The sequence below is a fragment of the Macaca fascicularis genome, chromosome 2 (genome assembly GCF_037993035.2).
Source record: "Macaca fascicularis isolate 582-1 chromosome 2, T2T-MFA8v1.1".
NCBI classification, from domain to species: Eukaryota; Metazoa; Chordata; class Mammalia; order Primates; family Cercopithecidae; genus Macaca; species Macaca fascicularis.
In genome coordinates this window covers 21,714,771-21,733,925 of record NC_088376.1, presented here as the reverse complement: position 1 = coordinate 21,733,925, position 19,155 = coordinate 21,714,771, and the positions used below count along the sequence as shown (strand labels likewise).

Sequence of the window (19,155 nt, the reverse complement as noted above, 5' to 3'; positions counted from 1 at the left end):
TTTGTTGTCTTTTCTATGAATCACTTTGTTTAGTCTTTTTGTTAATCTGATATTTTTCCAAAAGTCTCCCCACCTTCTCTTTAGAATCCTTTTGTGTGACCCCTCCCAAAGGCCTTTCCTTATGAGTATTTATTATTTATATCCAGGGACACCACATGGTCTCTGCTTCATAGACAGAAGGTTCAAGGGTGAGTTTAGGTGACTAGATGAAGACAGGAAGTTAATGTCCCTACACCAAGTCAGGATGGATAAACAGCTAAACCACAGGAGTAAAAGTTCCTTGCTCAGAGCCCCACAAGGCAGCCATCACTTTTGAAGTACCTCTACTTCTGATTATGAAGATTTGGTGGATTTGGTGTGGGATGTAGGAAACTGCATTTTTGTTAAGTTTCTCTTACTCTCCCTACTCTCCCCACTAAGTGATTCAAAGAGCCTAATTTAAGAATTGTTACCCTAAACCCCTCTCCTCCCACTATATTCTTTTTAGCAGTGGTCCTCAAGCTGTGTTCTTCTCTCTTCGTGAGATCACCGTGTCTTGTTAAATTGAAGAGTTCTAGGCTCTGCCCCAACTCTGCAAATCAAAATATCTGAAAGCATGGCACTAGGAATCTACTTAAAACAAAACAAAACAAACATACCCCCAAAACTCCCTAAATAATTGTTATGCCTTATTAAAACAAACAAACAAACAAAACACTGCTTTATGCAGACCCCAGCTTAGACATAAAGAATTTGCTAATCCCAGCCTTTCTCATTCATCCTCTTTTCCAGTAACTGGCATTTAAAAACCCATGTCATATTTATTCTGCCTCCCCTCTGTCAAGGTTATTTTTAAAATATGGGACTGGGATACAAAGATATAGATCATGAGGTCCTGTTTCTGATCTCAGAGAGCTTGCAGATGTAGGAGGAAGAGATAGAGACCTGTGGAAAACTGTTTATAAAGCACTACAAGTGGAGTACTGCATGGCATGCTGAGTGTAGAGCACATAAAGAGCACAAGAATCATATCCATTGGACTGTGAGCTGGTGAAATGGCTTAGAAAGGACTTTGGGCGGGCGCGGTGGCTCAAGCCTGTAATCCCAGCACTTTGGGAGGCCAAGGCGGGTGGATCACGAGGTCAGGAGATTGAGACTATCCTGGCTAACATGGTGAAACCCCGTCTCTACTAAAAATACAAAAAACTAGCCGGGCGTGGTGGCGGGCGCCTGTAGTCCCAGCTACTTGGGAGGCTGAGGCACAGAATGGCGTAAACCCGGGAGGCAGAGTTTGCAGTGAGCCGAGATTGCGCCACTGCACTCCAGCCTGGGAGACACAGCGAGACTCCATCTCAAAAAAAAAAAAAAAAAAAAAAAGGACTTTGGGAATCCTGAGTTGATCCAGGAAAGGTCAAATTGGTGTTCTGCCGGACAGCTAGAGGCAGGGAAGGACACCTGGAGATTTGATATGAATTAAGGTGTGAACAGGGAAGCAGGGCCCCTGTGAATGACATGGAATAATAGATTTATTACTAGAATAAACAGATCTTCCACAGTTGTGGGAGATACTTGGAATGCAAAGGTCTTGCAGGGCACAAAAAGTCACTCAGTAGGGACCATGAAGGAAGCTGGTGAAGAAATCTATGGCAGGTATTGCCTCTACTGCTGGTGGTGGGACTGAAGTTGCTCTAGGTCAGCAGGGCTCAGGGAAGAAGAAATTGGGACTGGTGTGAGGAGAAGCAAGGGCAAACTAGAACTTATAAGGATGAACAAGGACCTGTGCCCCAGTAGCATAGGTGGCCTAAGGAGAAAGCAGACACTCTTTGCCCTGGAGCTGCACACCCAGACTGGGAAACTGGGGGTGGAGACCCAGGGGGATGCAGAAGAACTGTGGGCTACTTGTGCTCTCCCCAACACTGCCAGCCAGGAGATCAGCAGCAATGTGTGTTAGCTGAGATAGTGCCTTCCAAGGGTAATTCTGCATAGCATGTCTGCCTTCCAGATCTCAGGATGACTTTTCTCATGGCCAGCCTCAACTGGATTCCCACAGGAAAGGGAAATCTGGGAAACATGGTCCTACATAGCTAAGTCAACACGATAGAAAACCACTGCAGTTGGCTTAGGAAACCTGAGCTGGCAGTGGCGAGATGGAACGTGGGCATGTTGGGGCAGGGGACTGAGGTGGGATGGCAGGGTATTAGCCTATGTACAGTGGTAAAGCAGCAATGATGACCTTGAGGAGTTTTATCCTCTATATATTAATGGATTTAAATGGAGGAGTAACTTGATAAAATAGATTTTCTTTAAAAAAAATAATACATTTTAAAAAATCAAATTTTTTAAAAAATCAAAAAATTTTAAATGTCAGAACAGTTTTCAAACTTTTTGGTATCAGTATCCTTTTAGACACTCAGCAATTACAGAGGATGTTAAAGAGGTCTTGTTCATGTGGGTTATATTTATCCATATTCACTATATTAAAACTTAAAACTGATAACATTTTTAAATGTTTACTAACTAATTGAAAAAAGTAAACCTATCACATGTTAACATGAAAACACATTTTGATGAAAAAATTATGTTTTGCAAAGCAAAAAGTATTTCCTGAGAAGAGTGGTATTATTGTATAGTTCTACACATCTCCTTCATGTCTCGCTTAATAGAAAACCGTTGGATTCTCATATCTGCTTCTACATTCACTCTGTTGTGATATTCTATGTCAGGAGCCTTCAGAAAACTCCACTGTATGTTGTGAGAGAGAGAGACAGAGAGTAAAAAAGGCATATCACACCTTAATCACATTGTAGAAATAGTCTCATCTTCAGGAATCCCCTGCAAGGATCTTAGGGACCTCCTGGAGTCCCTGGACCAAACTTTGAGAGCCACTGGTGTGGTGGAGAAGATGGCTCTACCAGCAAGTGGGGATACCAGCAGGCCTTGTAATAACTTAGGGGAGAAAGATGAAGGCCTGCACCAAGGTGTATCTTCAGGAAAGGAGAAGAAGATGAATGGGAGAGAAGCTAAGGAGACATAAGCCATAGAACTTAACAACTCATAGGATGTGGGGATGGAGAAGAGGGCAGAGTCTCTGAGAATGATTTGGCGAAATGAATAGCTGGATGTCAGCAGGCTGCTGGTACAGGTATAGGGCGTTACTCAGCCACCTCGGCCCCACACAAGTCAGTTTCTCTACAGGCTTTGACCCAGTGAAAAGGAAGCAGGAGGTCCAGCCCTAGGTCAATGACTGGATTTTAAGAATATCACTACACACCAGCAGGAATTAAGATGGGCAGAGTTGGCTGGGCACAGTGGCTCATGCCTGTAATCCCAGCACTTTGGGAGGCCGAGGTAGGCAGATCGCAAGATCAGGATATTGAGGCCATCCTGGGTAACATGGTGAAAGCCTGTCTCTACTAAAAATACAAAAATTAGTCAGAATTCCTGACACTTCACACCTGCTGTATATCCCAGACAATGAGACAGAGGCCTAGAGACCCTTGTGAGTTGTCCAAGATCACACATCTAGTGGGTGGCAAACTGGGAGCTGACTCTAAATGCCCAGGCCAGCTCATTCCACCACTCCATGTTGAGTCCTGGGCTGACATAGCCATTTATATATAAAACCATCTATACAGGTGTAGTTCTGTTCCTGTAATCTCAGCTCTTCGGGAGGCTGAGGCAGGAGAATCACTTGAACCCAGGAGGTGGAGTTTGCAGTGAGCCGAGATCACACCACTGCACGCAAGCCTGGCGACAGAGCGAGACTCCATCTCAAAAAAAAAAAAAAGGAGGGAGAATTTCCAGAAGCATTCAAGTGTGGGCTGGTTTAGTCTGCGATGTTCGCATATGCAGCGACACAGGGAAAAATAATTGGTTGGTGAGTGACAAAGACAAGGGATGAAGTTTGTAAAATGCCCTTCTCCTTGGGGTTGGACACATTCATGGTTGTAAGAGCACTTGGGAGGGACTCAGGAATCCAGAATGGTGACATGGTTTTGTATACACACATATATGTGTGTGTGTGTGTGTGTGTGTATGTATACATGTGTATGTGTATGTGTGTATATATATATATGGTTGTATGAAAACACATATATAAAACTGTATACACTAGACATGTATGTGTGTGTGTGTATATATATATGTCTGTGTTTATATGTGTGTGGTATACCTGTATAGATGGTTTTAAATATAAATGGCTATGTCAGCCCCAGGACTCAGCATGGAGTGGTGGAATGAGCTGACCTGGGCACTTAGAGTCAGCTCCCAGTTTGCCACCCACACACCCACTAGCTGTGTGATCTTGGACAACTCACAAGGGTCTCTGGGCCTCCGTCTCATTGTCTGGGATATACAGCAGATGTGAAGTGTCAGGAATTCTGTGATACGATGTGCCTTTTTTACAGGCCACAAAGAGTGATCTTCTGGAGGACACAAGGATTCCGTCACTGTCAGAGTTTGGCTAAGTAGCATTTTCCTGAGCCCCTTCTCAATCTTGTCTGTTGAATGATTTGGAAATGAATAAGGACGCAGTCAGTCTGATGTCAGGGGACTATATATAGCAGCTGCATGTCTCAGGAGTTGCAGGTCTTGTCATTTGTTTGGATATGGTCCCCAGTTTGGCCGGGCAACCTTGGCATTTTCTTGTCTTCTTAGTTCTTGAGAAGCCTTGTCTTACCAGGTAATTCTGCATAGACACACATTCATGCACAAGTATGCACACACATATACACACACAGAGCAGTTTGACCATGCTCTGCTCAGCATTTCCAAGTACACCACTGTGGTGTGAAAGGTGGTTTAGATGTGTACGAATTGTTTTTTGATATTTACATATGCTTTGATAAGTATTAGAAAAATAAAACAAGCATAACAAAGCCATCTATGCAGACGTTATTTCTTAGGATAAGGAATCATTTAAATAAGTAAGTTGACTTCAAGAAGAAGATTACATAAGTATGAACACAGGTAGAGCTTAGATATAGCAGAAATCTTGAAGGTAGTATTTGAGTGACTAATATGTGGGAAGTACTAACTTAATTGTGTTGATGAGGCTTTTGTTCTCCAATTCAGAAGAGGAGAGTGCCTTACCAGGTAATACCTGGTACCTATGTCAGAAGTGTTTTTATTCATTGATTTGATAACTCAGCCTAAAAATTCCTTGGAGAATCTGAGTTATTTCACGTCTACTTCATATTGGTCATATCTGGTACTTAGAATGTTAGACTTTAACCTGGATACAATTAGGGGGAACAATCTGACACATTTAAATGAGGAAAAATTATGCAAAGCAACTGACCCTGGAATCTACGAAAATGTCAATGTTACCAAGGACAGGGGAAAAAAACCATGCTGGGGAACAGTTCTAAATTAAAGTAAACTAAAGAGATATGACAATGAAATATAATGTGTGATTCATAATGGAACCCTGGATTAAAAATAAAATGTTATTAAGGGCATTTTGGGACATTTACGGAAATTTGAAAACCCACTGCTCATTAGATATCAATTTTGACCTAGGTATCAATTTTGGACCTCCTAAGTGTGACAATTGCAGAATAGGACCATATTCTTGGTCTTAAGACATTCATATTGAAGTATTTAAGGGTAAGTACATCAATGTCTACAACTAACTCTCAAATGGTTCAGCCAAAATACACACACATAAACATATACTCACACATATAATGCCCATATATACATAGATAATATACACATATACACATATACACATGCATATCAAAACATAGACCTGCAGACACATACACATACAGACATACGCACATGCATAGATACAGACAAAGACACAGACATCCATCCATACATATATCTATACATGGAGAGGGAAAGCAAACATGACAGAACATTAACAATTGGTCAACCCAGAGTGTTTATTTGCAATTCTTGCAACCTTTCAGTAGACTTAGACTTAAATTTTCCAAATTAATAGTTGCAGAAAAAAAAATTAGACTTTTTGAGTTAAAGAAATCTCAGAGATAAATCTAAGATGTTTGTCATGTGGATTAAGTAGCAGGTGTTGAGAACTTGGATAAAATTTTTGAGCCTACTAAAGAGGATGTTTACATTGTGCAGAGACCTGTAGTTGCTTCCCAACTATTCCACAGACAAGAGTCCCTCCACAAAGTAACTATGAGACATAAAGATGGTCTCTGGTAAGCAAAGAAATCATTTAAGTAAGTAAATTGACTTGCTCAGACGAACTCAGCAAAGATGGTTCATAGTGACTGCCTGGATTCTAGCTTGCATAGACTTTACTGTAACAGCTGATCTAACAATACTATTACACACAGAATGGCCTCTGCTATTATATATGTATATATATGTGTGTGTGCATAATTTTCATTCAATAAATATTTTTGAATGCCTACTATGCTTCAGGCATTGCTTCCAGGGTCTGGAGGTAAGAAAATTAAGATCCTACTTCTCAAACACATTACTTTCTGGAGTGTGAGGGATAGAAAATAGCCAAACAAGCAATTAAAGCAATGGAGGTATTTCAAAAATTGCAATCTTGTAATGGAAAAACAATTATGAGGGTAACTAAAGAGCTTCTGCACAGCAAAAGAAACTACCATCAGAGTGAACAGGCAACCTACAGAATGGGAGAAAATTTTTGCAATCTACTCATCTGACAAAGGGCTAATATCCAGAACCTACAAAGAACTCAAACAAATTTACAAGAAAAAAACAAACAACCCCATCAAAAAGTGGGCAAAGGATATGAACAGACATTTCTCAAAAGAAGACATTCATACAGCCAACAGACACATGAAAAAATGCTCATCATCACTGGCCATCAGAGAAATGCAAATCAAAACCACAATGAGATACCATCTCACACCAGTTAGAATGGCGATCATTAAAAAGTCAGGAAACAACAGGTGCTGGAGAGGATGTGGAGAAATAGGAACACTTTTACACTGTTGGTGGGATTGTAAACTAGTTCAACCATTATGGAAAACAGTATGGCGATTCCTCAAGGATCTAGAACTAGATGTACCATATGACCCAGCCATCCCATTACTGGGTATATACCCAAAGGATTATAAATCATGCTGCTATAAAGACACATGCACACGTATGTTTATTGCGGCACTATTCACAATAGCAAAGACTTGGAATCAACCCAAATGTCCATCAGTGACAGATTGGATTAAGAAAATGTGGCACATATACACCATGGAATACTATGCAGCCATCAAAAAGGATGAGTTTGTGTCCTTTGTAGGGACATGGATGCAGCTGGAAACCATCATTCTTAGCAAACTATCACAAGAACAGAAAACCAAACACCGCATGTTCTCACTCATAGGTGGGAACTGAACAATGAGATCACTTGGACTCGGGAAGGGGAATATCACACACCGGGGCCTATCATGGGGAGGGGGGAGGGGGGAGGGATTGCATTAGGAGTTATACCTGATGTAAATGACGAGTTGATGGGTGCAGCACACCAACATGGCACAAGTATACATATGTAACAAACCTGCACGTTATGCACATGTACCCTAGAACTTAAAGTATAATAATAATAAATAAATTAAAAAAAAAAAAAAGAAAGTGATTGAGGATGGGTTCTCTGAGGAGATGGCCAACCGTTAAGATTAGAAGGAAGAGTATTTTATTTTCCATGTCTCTGCTATTTATTCCTAATTCCCCCAGCCTTTGAGTTTGCCCTAATATCAAGGTCAAAGGCCTTCTGAAACCTGACCATTCTGCTGGACTATCCCAAGATCTGTTTCTGACTATGGTCCCTTCCAAGTGACCATACAATGTGGCCAACCCGAGGGTGTGCGCTTGTTTCCTTGTTCTCTTGTTGACGAATGCAGATGTTCTCTATACACTTATTCACAATGTAGGCCACCTCATCTTTATGATAAACTTTTAAAGAAACTTAATCCAAAAAAAACCACAGAAATCTCATTTGTTCATTCTGATACATGGTGATGAAAGTGAGTTATAATCCCTGAATAATGCAGCAGGAAGCCTTCCAACCAGCGACTTTCAATAATGCCACATTGGCACCCCTCTGAATTATTATCTGCTTTTACTAATTCAATATGACAGGTTTCTAAAGCAATTTGAGTTCATGTAAAAGCAGTGAGAGAGTATTCAAACTTGCTTGAAGGAGAGTGAGGATAAAGAACTTATATTGCATTCTCCTTGCAACACCGATCAAGATCCATTTGGATTCATTTCCTGGAGGCATTAAGTATGTTTTATCTTTCTTTTGCAGTCACCTTTTCAGTTTCCTCTGATAATTACATTCTATCTGCAGTGCTTGAATTTACCCCAGAGTGTAGAACCAGTGAGCTGATTCTTCAGCCCAGAGGCCACTAAGGATAGGAGGCTAAAAACAAACAAACAAACAAACCAAAAAAAAACAAAAACAACAAAAAAAACCTGATTTTAACATGCAGGCCAAAAAATATGCCCCTCATGCAAAAATCACTCAAGAGATAGGCCAGCAGGTGAAGAGGATCCTATGGAGGATTCAAAATATCAATGTTTTCTCTATTTCCCCTGTTTCCACCTGGGTGAACCAAAGCTAGCCTCCAGACGGTAGGGTGTGAGTGAGGCAGTGTGGTGTAGTGTCAGATATACAGGATTTGGACTCAGGGAACCTAATTTGAGTTCCAGTCCCACCACTTATGGCTGTGAATTTGGCTCAAGGCCTGGCCCATAGTAAGTACTCAGCAAATATGAGCCCCACATCTTCTTTCTCCATCTTGATTCTTTTTACTAAAGTGGGTAGCTCCTTCTCACCTTTCCAACTCATCTCTTTCCATCCGCTCCCTCAGCTACAGCCATACTGGCCTTCTTTCTGTTTGTAGAACATACCAAGAATCTTCCTGTTTCCAAGCTGCTGAACTTACGCTTCCTTCTGCTTGATGCCTTCCTGCCTCCAATCACCCCATGGCATGCTACTCACTTTTTTCAGTTCTCAGCTCAAATGTCACCCCTAAGAGTAGCCTTTCCTCCCTTGGTCACCCTCCAACACATGTTACCCTAAGGTTTTTCTTCATGGCGTCTCTCACTATCTTAACTGTTTTGATGACTCATTTGTGTTTTGTGCATATTGTCAGACTCTCTCAACCCAGAGCTCCTGGGAGCAGAGACCATGGCTTTTGTGCTTTCAACCCTGTATGCCACCACCTGGCACATACTAGTTGCTCAACAAATATTTGTTGGATGGAAGTTACTTGGAACTCTAAAAGAAATGGAACAGCCTTGAAGGGCTGTTCTGAAAATCAGATAACACAAGGCTGCTGGGAGTGCCTTAGAAATTATAAAACATTATGTGAATAAAATGTATGATTAAGCCTTCCCTACCTGTCCATGAAGAAACCCTTCCATTGCCCCAGCCCAAATTATCCTCTTCATATTCTTACAGCGTTATGCATCACTCTAAAGATACAGCATTTCTGACACATGATTTAACGCCTGATATGGCTCATTGGCAGGAGTTTCAAATGAAACTTGGAGGAATTTGAAGCAAGAGAAAAAAATCTCCTAGCTTGGAAATTGCCACTAGGCAAAGAATTTACAGGTGTAAACTTCAATCCCATGGAGTACACAGAGCATGCCATGTTCACACAATATCCAGCTTCGGAGGGAAGCTATTAAGAATTTAAGCTACATATAGCTTCCCCGCACCAAGCTTTGCTTAAAGAAAATGTCATATGCCTGTGTTTTGGGGATGAGGAGGCAGAAATCTCTGCAGAGGAGAGTTCAGCTTGGAGCAAGCACAGGGGTACCATGGCCCATTTTTGTTCATTGTGTTCCTCGACTACAACGGTGCCTTGATGAAGGACAGGACTGATGAGGAAGGAGTACATCTTGCCCATGTATGGTATAAGAAGTTTGGGTTATTTATTTATTTATTTTTTCATCTACTTACCTTTGTGGAAAATTTTCAACCTTTACTATTTATAACCTTTTCAGGCTTCAACCAAGATGTATTATGTTGGCTTTGAAAGAGCTTGATTTAAATTGTGGAGGGAAAGAAAGGGGATTTCAGAAATCTCAATCAGTTATTCCTGATGTTTAGAAAGATGCATTTTTTTGTAGAAGTGTGGAAATCGTCCTAATAAAGACTAAATCAGACAGTGATTGGCACTGATTTCAGAAGGTAGAAACCCCTCCTTCCCTGTCGCCTTGTAGATACAGTGCAGAATAGTGCTGTGCTTTTTTGTACCCACATTCCATTTTTACACGAAATGAAAAGAGCTTTTTTGTTTGTTTGTTTCAGTAAAAATTAAAATCTCCAGTTTTCAAGAAAATGAAACAAAATCCTGAACCTAGTAGAAATCATTTTACTTGGGGCTTTCAAAATGAATACTCTCCATTTTTCTTAAAATATCAATAAAAGGATTTTGAATCCAGTCTGTGTTTCTCCTATCCCTTCCCTAGAGAACCAGAATCCTGCCCACATCTCCTTCCATATGGGCTCTCTTTATTTGATTCCTAAGAGGACCCCTCACACAAATGCCCATGTCTACTGGGAAAAATGTGTATAGCACACAAAGATTTTGATGCTTGATTTGTAATGTTTAAGCTGTAGCATTTTAATTTTTAATTTGAGTGCTTTGAAGAATGGGCAGTTGCAACACCGAACTTGTAATATGGACTCTGCCTTAACATCAGCAAATGATCTGTAATAAAGACAATGAATATACTGGCTCTCTTAAACCCTCCAAGCTTCCATTCCTCCCTCGAGGCAACTCAAAAATAAGAATGGGGCATTTTTCTCCACTTGAAAGCTGAAAGTTTCTTTTAGGGAGCTTTGTTTGAAGAAAGAGGTGGATTAAGTAGCACAGAATAAATCACATATTAAGTGCAGCCCTGAAATACAGCTCATTTAGAGGATTAAAACACAACCTTTCAAAAAGTGTTTATAAAACAGGCTACTTATGTTCTTGAGAAAAGAATTAGAAATTGAGTATAGATCTGATGCCTAAAGGGTTCCAAGGGTTTCATCATTTGACTTAGGACCAGGCTGTCCCAAGACAGCAAAACACTGAAAAGGATTTTGCTGTTCACACAAAACATCACACAGGTAATCCACTTGTTTGCTTGTTTTCAAGGATGGGAAGCCTCTACTGGTCTTCGTGGAGGAACTACCATTGGGGTTCTAAGATTAAAAAAGAATTATTTGCCTCTCTGATTTCTCCTCTATTTTGTTTCTTTGGGAATATTTAGTTGAGAATATTTAACATGAAATACTTTATCAAGGAAGTGAAGAGAACATTCCTAGATCCCAACTGTGTGATTATTTTTCCCCAGATCCCTCTTTTCATACCCTCAAATTAAAAATAAAATCAAACTCTGAGTTTTAATTTCATGGTGTTGCCTAATGTCCTGCATTTTCATCACATTTGAAGGTACAATGTCTCAACTCAGACCTTAACACTTCGTGCCTGTGTCCAAATTCATTCCTCCTTCTCCTTCTCCCTCTACCTCATACTTCACATCACTGACAGATTCATCATGTTAAAATACCACTTTAATTTGGTTACTTCCTTGTTTAAGGCATTTGGTGACCTTAAACTATCTATAATGCCAAATGCTTTAGTCTGGCATCTAAGGCCACCCTATGGGCCTGTTCTCCTTCTCCTGAGATGTTGCATGGTGCTATTCTGCACTCATGTTGAACATCATCCAAAATGTTTCTTTACTTCTTAACACACTCTGCCTTTTGTACCTCCCTGATGGAGCCCCCACTTGGAACTGGCTCCCTCTTTCCCTCTACTTTTCCAGTGCAATTTCATCTTCTTAAGACCCAGTACAAACGCAAATACAGAAGTTTTCATTGACCACCTGTGATGAAAATAATTCCTCTTTTAAAATAAACTTCTATTTCTTTAATTTATTTGTTCCATGTCTTCTGCCTATATTTCTATGTTTTCTCTCTCAAATTTGATTGTAAAACACTTAAAGTCTGAGACCGTGTCTCATAGCTTTGTGTGTCTCCACTTACTGCTTACCTTGTCATCTTACACATTGTGGATACTCAGTAAATATCTGTTACCTGCTCTCAAAAGTAAAGTTATGTTCTTTCTAAAAAACATGAAGGTTGTATGGCTCCCATTTCTGTGAGTATTAAATAAGTTTTTCTGTTGAGCCTCAGCGATTGTGTCAGGTTTTGTTTTTTGTTTTTTGTTTTTTGTTTTACTTCCAGGATATATATGGGTTGCTGGATTCAGAGTTTGAAAGGTCCAAGAGGGAGAGTGTGTAAAACACATTTGGAAGAAAAGATCATGCTAGATCTGGAAGTGAGGAGAGAGGAGTCACGCAGCTCCCCCACCAGTGGCAGACTGAGGTCAGGCCAGTGGGAACAGCACACCCTGGATACAGGCAATAAGCAAGTACAGAGAGAATTTGAAAATATTGTAAAACCAACTCGGAGGTGTTTTGATTTTTATTTTCACCAAACACTAGCATTTCCAAATAATGTTAGTGATAAAATATCCTTTCTTGTCCAAAATATTTTGTTGTAGTATTTACTATTAAATTTTAATAATGTATGTTAGCTCCAAGTAGCTCATTATTATTATTTCTGCTATTATTAGTTAGTAAACACTGTATCCTATAAGAAAATTAATTCAGAGAAGCCCCAGTTATGCCCACTGACACAGGATGTTTGGTGAGTGCACATTTTTTTATACGTAAAATATATTTGTTCCATTTCATGATTATCATTGAAAATCATTTGGTCATATAGAGAATGGGTGTAATTAAAAATGAGTTACTCTGAGACTTGTAAGTACTAGGAATCCCTGTGTATCCAATGTGCTTTTGTTTTACTGAAGAAGAGTTTTCTGGGAGGTCATCAGAGAAGGTTATATCCAAACATTACCTCATCAGAGAGGGTTTCTGTGACCAACTGTATGAAATATGTAATCACTCCCTTTTATTCTCTGCCTTTTTCTCTGTCATTTTTACCTCAGTTTGTTTTTCTTCCCATGCTTGTCACCACCTGAACTATTATAAATGAGCACGTGTGGTGTGTACCTGTGTGTATCTGTGTGTATATTTACTTGTTTAGTATTTGTCTCCTCTGTTACTGTCTAAGTTTCATGTGGTCAGAAAATTTACTTTATCAGTGCTGTATTCTAGACACCGGTGAGACATAAAGTCAATACTCAATAAATATCTGTTGAATGAATGAATGAATGAATGAATGAATGAGAGAAGTGTAGTAACGTATTCTGAAGAGACAATTCATCTCCTCTCTCTGGGGCTCATTGAAGTAAAAAGAAGCTGAACTTTCAATGGGTTACAGAAATACCCTTTTGCCTTTTTCCTAGCCTTATGAATATGGTCTTCTTGAAGTAGATGGAAATTGACTCAACTTTCCTACCTGTCAGTTCAGCCTGTAAGCCTAATTCAGGAGGTTACCTTACAATAAAAATGGACATATATTGAGAGTTTACTAGCGTTAGACCCTTTAGTACATATTATCTCAATGAATTCTCAAGAATAACCACTTTACAGATGAGAAATGACATCATATCTCATTAGAACTTGCCCAGGATCCTGGAGCTATCAAAAATTGGATTTGAACCCAGGTCTAACTGCAGAAGCAGCTCTTAAGTGTCACATTCTCTTGATGCTTTGCTGCCCCTACTACAATTTTACTGGGCAATGTTGGGAGTGCAAGTACAAAGTGGGTGAATCCACAGCACTTCCCATGAAATGGGAGAAAAGTCAGAGTGTTTTCAACCAGCTGAGGTAATGTTTGGCTTTCTGCAAACCCTACAGAACACTGTATATATGTGGAATAACACCTGCATGATCAACTGGGACTGCTCTGTCCCTGAGACTGGGAGGGAAGGACAGCTGGGGCCTGCTAAGCAGAGCCCAACCCTTTATGGGATCCTTTCCCGTTCTCACAGTCTCTGCTGCCTTGGCACCTGTTCCTGCCAGCATATGCTGCCGGGAAGTGTTAGATGTCACCGCACAGCTGTGAAGTGGGGCGGAAGAAAGAAGCCAAAGGAATCTCACAGGAGAGCTGGGAACTAAACGCAAGCCTGCAGAGGGGTAGTAGAACAGAGTGTGAGCTCAAATCCTGCAAGAAGAAAGGAGAGTCCAGTGGGGGGGAAATGTGTAGGAATCCTTTAGCCTGCAATCAATGGTACATAAAGACAGTGAGACAGTTTCCTATGTCCATGTACTAAGTATGTCTCTCTGCAAAGGCACACATTATTTTCTATCTCATTCCTTGGATTACTCACTTCCAAAACCCCTTTTTTTCTTTTTTGAAAAATCACAGATGTTTTAGAGATTTCAAATCAACTTTTTTAAAAGTACATAATTTTTTATTTAAAAGTGTAAAATTCTAACAGTTATAACAGCACTAATGAAAGTAAACAAAGCATCTCCCCAGATTTTATTATGCTAAAAAATATTTTTGTTTCATTCTGCATTCTTCCCTTTCTAGTTCTTGTCCATATCCATACATATTTTTATTATGGCATAATCTCATATCTCCTATGTGCTGAAATCTATTTCTGGAGATAATTGTCATTTCCACCAGTTCCAGGCATTGCTGGGTCAACAAGAAGGGGATGGGGATGACAGTGTCCCCTAGCAGATTCATACTGAAGGAGAAGTGGCCTCAAAACCTTAGGCCTAGCTTGTGGGATTAAAAAAAAATGAATGAGATATCAGGTAAGGTGCTAAAGATGATGAAACAAAAATGACTAAAAGACTGGATGAAAAAATTCAATAGACATAAGCGGGGAAAGAGGAAAATGAAAGAAGAAAATATTAGTAGGAATTAATGAAAGGAGAATGACTTGCATCTCCTTGATATTCAGTTCAGCTGGTTTGTGTTAGTCAGAACCTGTACCTGAACAGTTCCTCCATGAAATCTAGAATTTCTGTCATTTTTTTTTTACAGACAGGAACAAAGACTTCAAAAAGCTGATTTGAAATATTCTCAAAGATGAGCTTGGATATACATGTGAGTTCAGATGTTGCAGAAATTGATCTGTCATTAATAATGGTTTAGGAGAAGCTGACATGTCATTTCTCACTGACTTAAGCCTCTGGGAGGCTGAGAGAGATGAAGTATAAAACAAAACATGTAAACTGTCAAAAGGAAGAACTCACAGAAAAAAAAAAATAAGCTGACAGTGTCCTTTAAACAACAGTAAGATAACCTGAAGTCTAGCTGAGATTTTTGAGAACTCTTGATCATGCTGGAGGTTTTAGGCCTAAGTCATTTCTCTGAGTACGGCTCAGGACCAGGTGTCAGATTTTCACTATGAATTATCATGTCACCCATGTAAACTCACTGTGAACTGTTTGTTTTTGAGAGCAGACTGTACCCATATGTGTGTCCTGAAGTAGATAGCATGACCACATGGAAAGATACTGTATTGAAAACAATAGTTCACCTAATAAATGACATTTAGTTTATTAAGAAGTGAATTATACTATATGGATACTGGAGAAAAAGTTTATCATGCCCATACCTGGTGGCACCAGATGGCTATTTTTTTCCATGTCTAATTAACAGCCTAAAATAGCCTGTGTGATACATTTCCTAGATGGGGAAACAGTCCAAAGCCTGACTGAATTGCTGTGATGTTTTCCTGTTCCTGGTGATCTGTTTCTAATAACCTGCAAAATAATGGAATAGAATCATGATTTAAAATCTGTCAGAGAGTTGGGTGTCCTGGAACAAGACCAGGATGGACTTAAAAAATGCTGAAGTGGCTGTTTAAGTATTTCTTGAATGCTGTTCAAGTATTTCTTGCTATTCCATCTATACTAAGGCAAGCAGACATAAGAAGCCGGCTGTCCGATAGTGGGGCTTTGAGAAGATTGTGAGTGTGTGTAACATTTCTTCTCAAGTTTTGCTGCATGCTAGAATCTCTTAGAGAGCTCTGGAAAACATCCTAGGTTCAGATTGCACTATATATAAATTAAACCAGAATTTCTAAGGCTGGAACTAAGGCACCAGTAGCTTTAAACTTTTCCCAGGTGGTTCTGATATACAGCCATAAAACAAGGCATGGTATGATAAATGCAAATGAGGATTACCTGTATGCTCTAGGAGTACTTCAGAGAAAAGAGAAATCAGAAAGACTTCGTTGGTGGGGAATAAGGAGGATGTTATAGGCAGAGAGAACAGCATAAGCAAAAATAGAGATGAGAAAGCATGTAGTGGGACAGTGCAAAGTTCTTTTTGGCTATAGCCTGGAGACATAAAGGAACAGCAGGGGAGAATATCAGAACATCAGAATATTCTGTAGAAGTGCTTGGATACCAGGCTGATTCAATCTTATTTGCCATTTCATAGGCAAAAATAATCATTGGAGAAAGAAGGTTTTGTTTGTTGGTTTGTTAATGAACATAGTGCCAGTGAGTAAAAAGTGCCTGGAAAAAAGCAAAAATTATAAACCTGTGTCATATTAGTGGGCTGTTATTGCTTTAAAGTGGCATTTCCTAACTTGAGTCATTGCCTTAGCATATTCATAATTTTTGAATATAATTGTCTAATATATTTTTAAAATTACTTAGTTTTACTTAAAATATATCTATAAAGGATATCTACCTCTTCATTTATTGATCAATCTATCTATTTAGCTATCATCTATCGATCCATGAACATTTATATTACTCCCTCAATGGAAAACTAATATCGCTTTTCATAAGTTGAAGTTTAACCTTAAAAATCAATACCATAAAAATAAAAATGGTTTCTTCTTAGATACTCCCATTTGCTGCAGTGAATTAAACAGTGAAGAATTTCTTTATCTAGTAAAGAAATTAGTAGGTATTACAAGAAAGAAATAAGCCTGCAGTCATAGACCAAACATTATGACCCTATCGTTAAAGTCAACGACCAACTAAAAAGGAAATACATTTCTCTCTTACCCTCTGAGGCTCTGTTAAAGCCTGTGAGAGGCACCATAATGTCTCTATGTTGAGTTACTTGCTGTTTGTTCATGTAGACTATTCGTAAAAGCCAAATTCGAGCCTTCTTACAATGGACATGACTAAGGCATCTAGTCAAATGACTGATGATAAGTAGATCTTACTTGATAAATTGGCCTAGGATTATTAGTAAAACCTGGTAGTACTGAAGACAAATATTCTTTTTTTCATTTTCACTAACTCATCTATCCTGTTTTCGTTAACAGTACTTACCTTTATCTTTTTAGTTATCTTTCATAGATGTGCCCTTTTTATAATACTAAGTGAAGCAGAGCTCATATCTCCCATTCGTCATTATTAACCACCCTATTACCTTCAGCTGCAATTCTAGCTGTGTCATGGTGACAGAAATGCTCAGTAGTGCATTATATTAATAATATCTACTGGTTACTAAGTTTCTGTCATATGCCAGGGACTGGGCCAAGGTCTGTGCCAAGCATATCACACACATTGTGATATGGTTTAAAATTATCCATGACCTTATTGCTATTTATTATCACCTTTTTACAGACAAGGAAACCACGACTCACAGACTAAAGGACTAGTCAAAATGTTCATACTAATAAATGATAGTGCTGAACCTCAGACTAAGGTTCATTTGACTGCAAAGCTTGACCTTATCTACTTCTCTATTCTGCCTCCAACTGACTATGCCTGGTTGTTCAGCTTATTTTAGCTCAATGATTTATGAAAGCCCTGAAGAATCACTGCAAGGATGGATTTGATAGTCTCTGTAAGGCAGAACAAGAGGTATATCGGTGCTGCTGCTGCTGCCACTGCCACTGCCACTGCCACTGCTGCTGTCCCAAATGAGCTGACATGCAGGATGGTTGTGAACTGCAGCTAAGATCGTCTAATCACTATAGCAAATTGATCCAAATATGTAATGATTCACCACAACAAAAGTTCATTTCTTGATTACATGATTGTCCAGGGCAGTTTGAGGTTGGTGGTAAAGTGGGACGGGAAGGTAAGTTTACTCCATGTAGTCATTCAGGGAGATAAGTTGACTCTAGCTCTATTATTGTGTATACATGGCTATACAGATACAGAGTAACTGTTATCTCTGTTACTGTTAGCCAGAAGGCAACTAAGAAGAGCATGCATAGGACGATTTTATGGACCAAGTTTCAGAAAAGACATGAATTTCTTGCACTTCCATTCCACTGACCAGAATTCTGTTACATGGCTACACCTAATTGCAAGAGAGGCAGTGGAATATTGTCAAGCCAGGTATCCAAGAAGAAATGAATTTTAGAGAGCACCTGTATTAGGGAAGCAGAGGAAAGCACTTAAGACTAGAAATCCACAGACTGGGATTTGAATCCTGACAACCATTGCTAGAGTCACTTGACAAGTTACTCATCTGAAAATCAGAATCAATGGCTCCTGTTGCTTTCTACTCCACAGGGTAATTTAAAATCAAAATTAGAATGAAATAAGATGTGTGGGTATGCTTTGTAAAGCAAGTTAAGATTTAACATGGGACAATAGACAAAGACCTAGATTTTGGAATAGAATCTAAGCTCAGATTCTTTTTTCTGCCACTTTGTAGCTATGCAAGCACAACTTGGCTCTCTGAGATGCAAAAACTTTTTCTCTTATTTAGGAGGAAAAACACTTGCCTCGCCTTTTTTATAGGATCCAGAGTATACAACCCAGTAGCACATGATACAGTGTTTAAATATCATTAAATATCAGAGGGATATAAAATATTTGTTTTTAATATAATCAGGGCCTTCTGCTTAAGAGCTTATTGCTTAGAGAATGCTTTCCAAACCACGCACTCCCAGCTTTTCCCTCCCATCCTGAATGAAATAAAAATAGTAAATTTTATCAAAGAACTGAAATAGATGCTCACTCTCAACTCTCACCTTTAATGCCTATAAACTCTGTGAGAGAAAAGCTTGAATCACCTCCATGTTTGAAATTCTTAGCATTCCAGGTATGTAGTGCATACCTGATCGATTGAACCATACTTATTGAATTATATTCAATTTCAAAATTTACTTCGGGTCAATGACAAAAGTGTCCAGTAGTCTGACACAACAGTAATGACTAAGTCTCCTGGGATGCAACATGGAACTCTTACAACTCCCATGTCTCTCTCTGAGGGTAAAATTTATCCTAAGTGATCACATTCTAACTTTATTTGCTAAGTCACTTCTCTGAGTTGATGGTATTAGTCATTTAAAAAGATTCATG

The 19,155-nt window shown here is 39.3% G+C and overlaps 1 protein-coding gene across 12 annotated transcripts in view; it reads left to right on the top strand.

Annotated features, from left to right (window-relative positions):
- The window catches only part of LRRC3B (leucine rich repeat containing 3B), an 89,783-nt gene that overhangs the window by 17,180 nt on the left and 53,448 nt on the right, over positions 1-19,155 (top strand). Inside the window, exon 3 of one of the 12 annotated variants that reach the window (XR_012430630.1) lies at positions 12,182-14,770. The exons of the other annotated variants lie outside the window; for them this stretch is intronic. The gene's annotated coding sequence lies outside the window, so the exon portion shown is untranslated. Of the gene's footprint in view, positions 1-12,181; positions 14,771-19,155 lie in introns of those variants that run through there. 12 annotated transcript variants of the gene reach the window in all.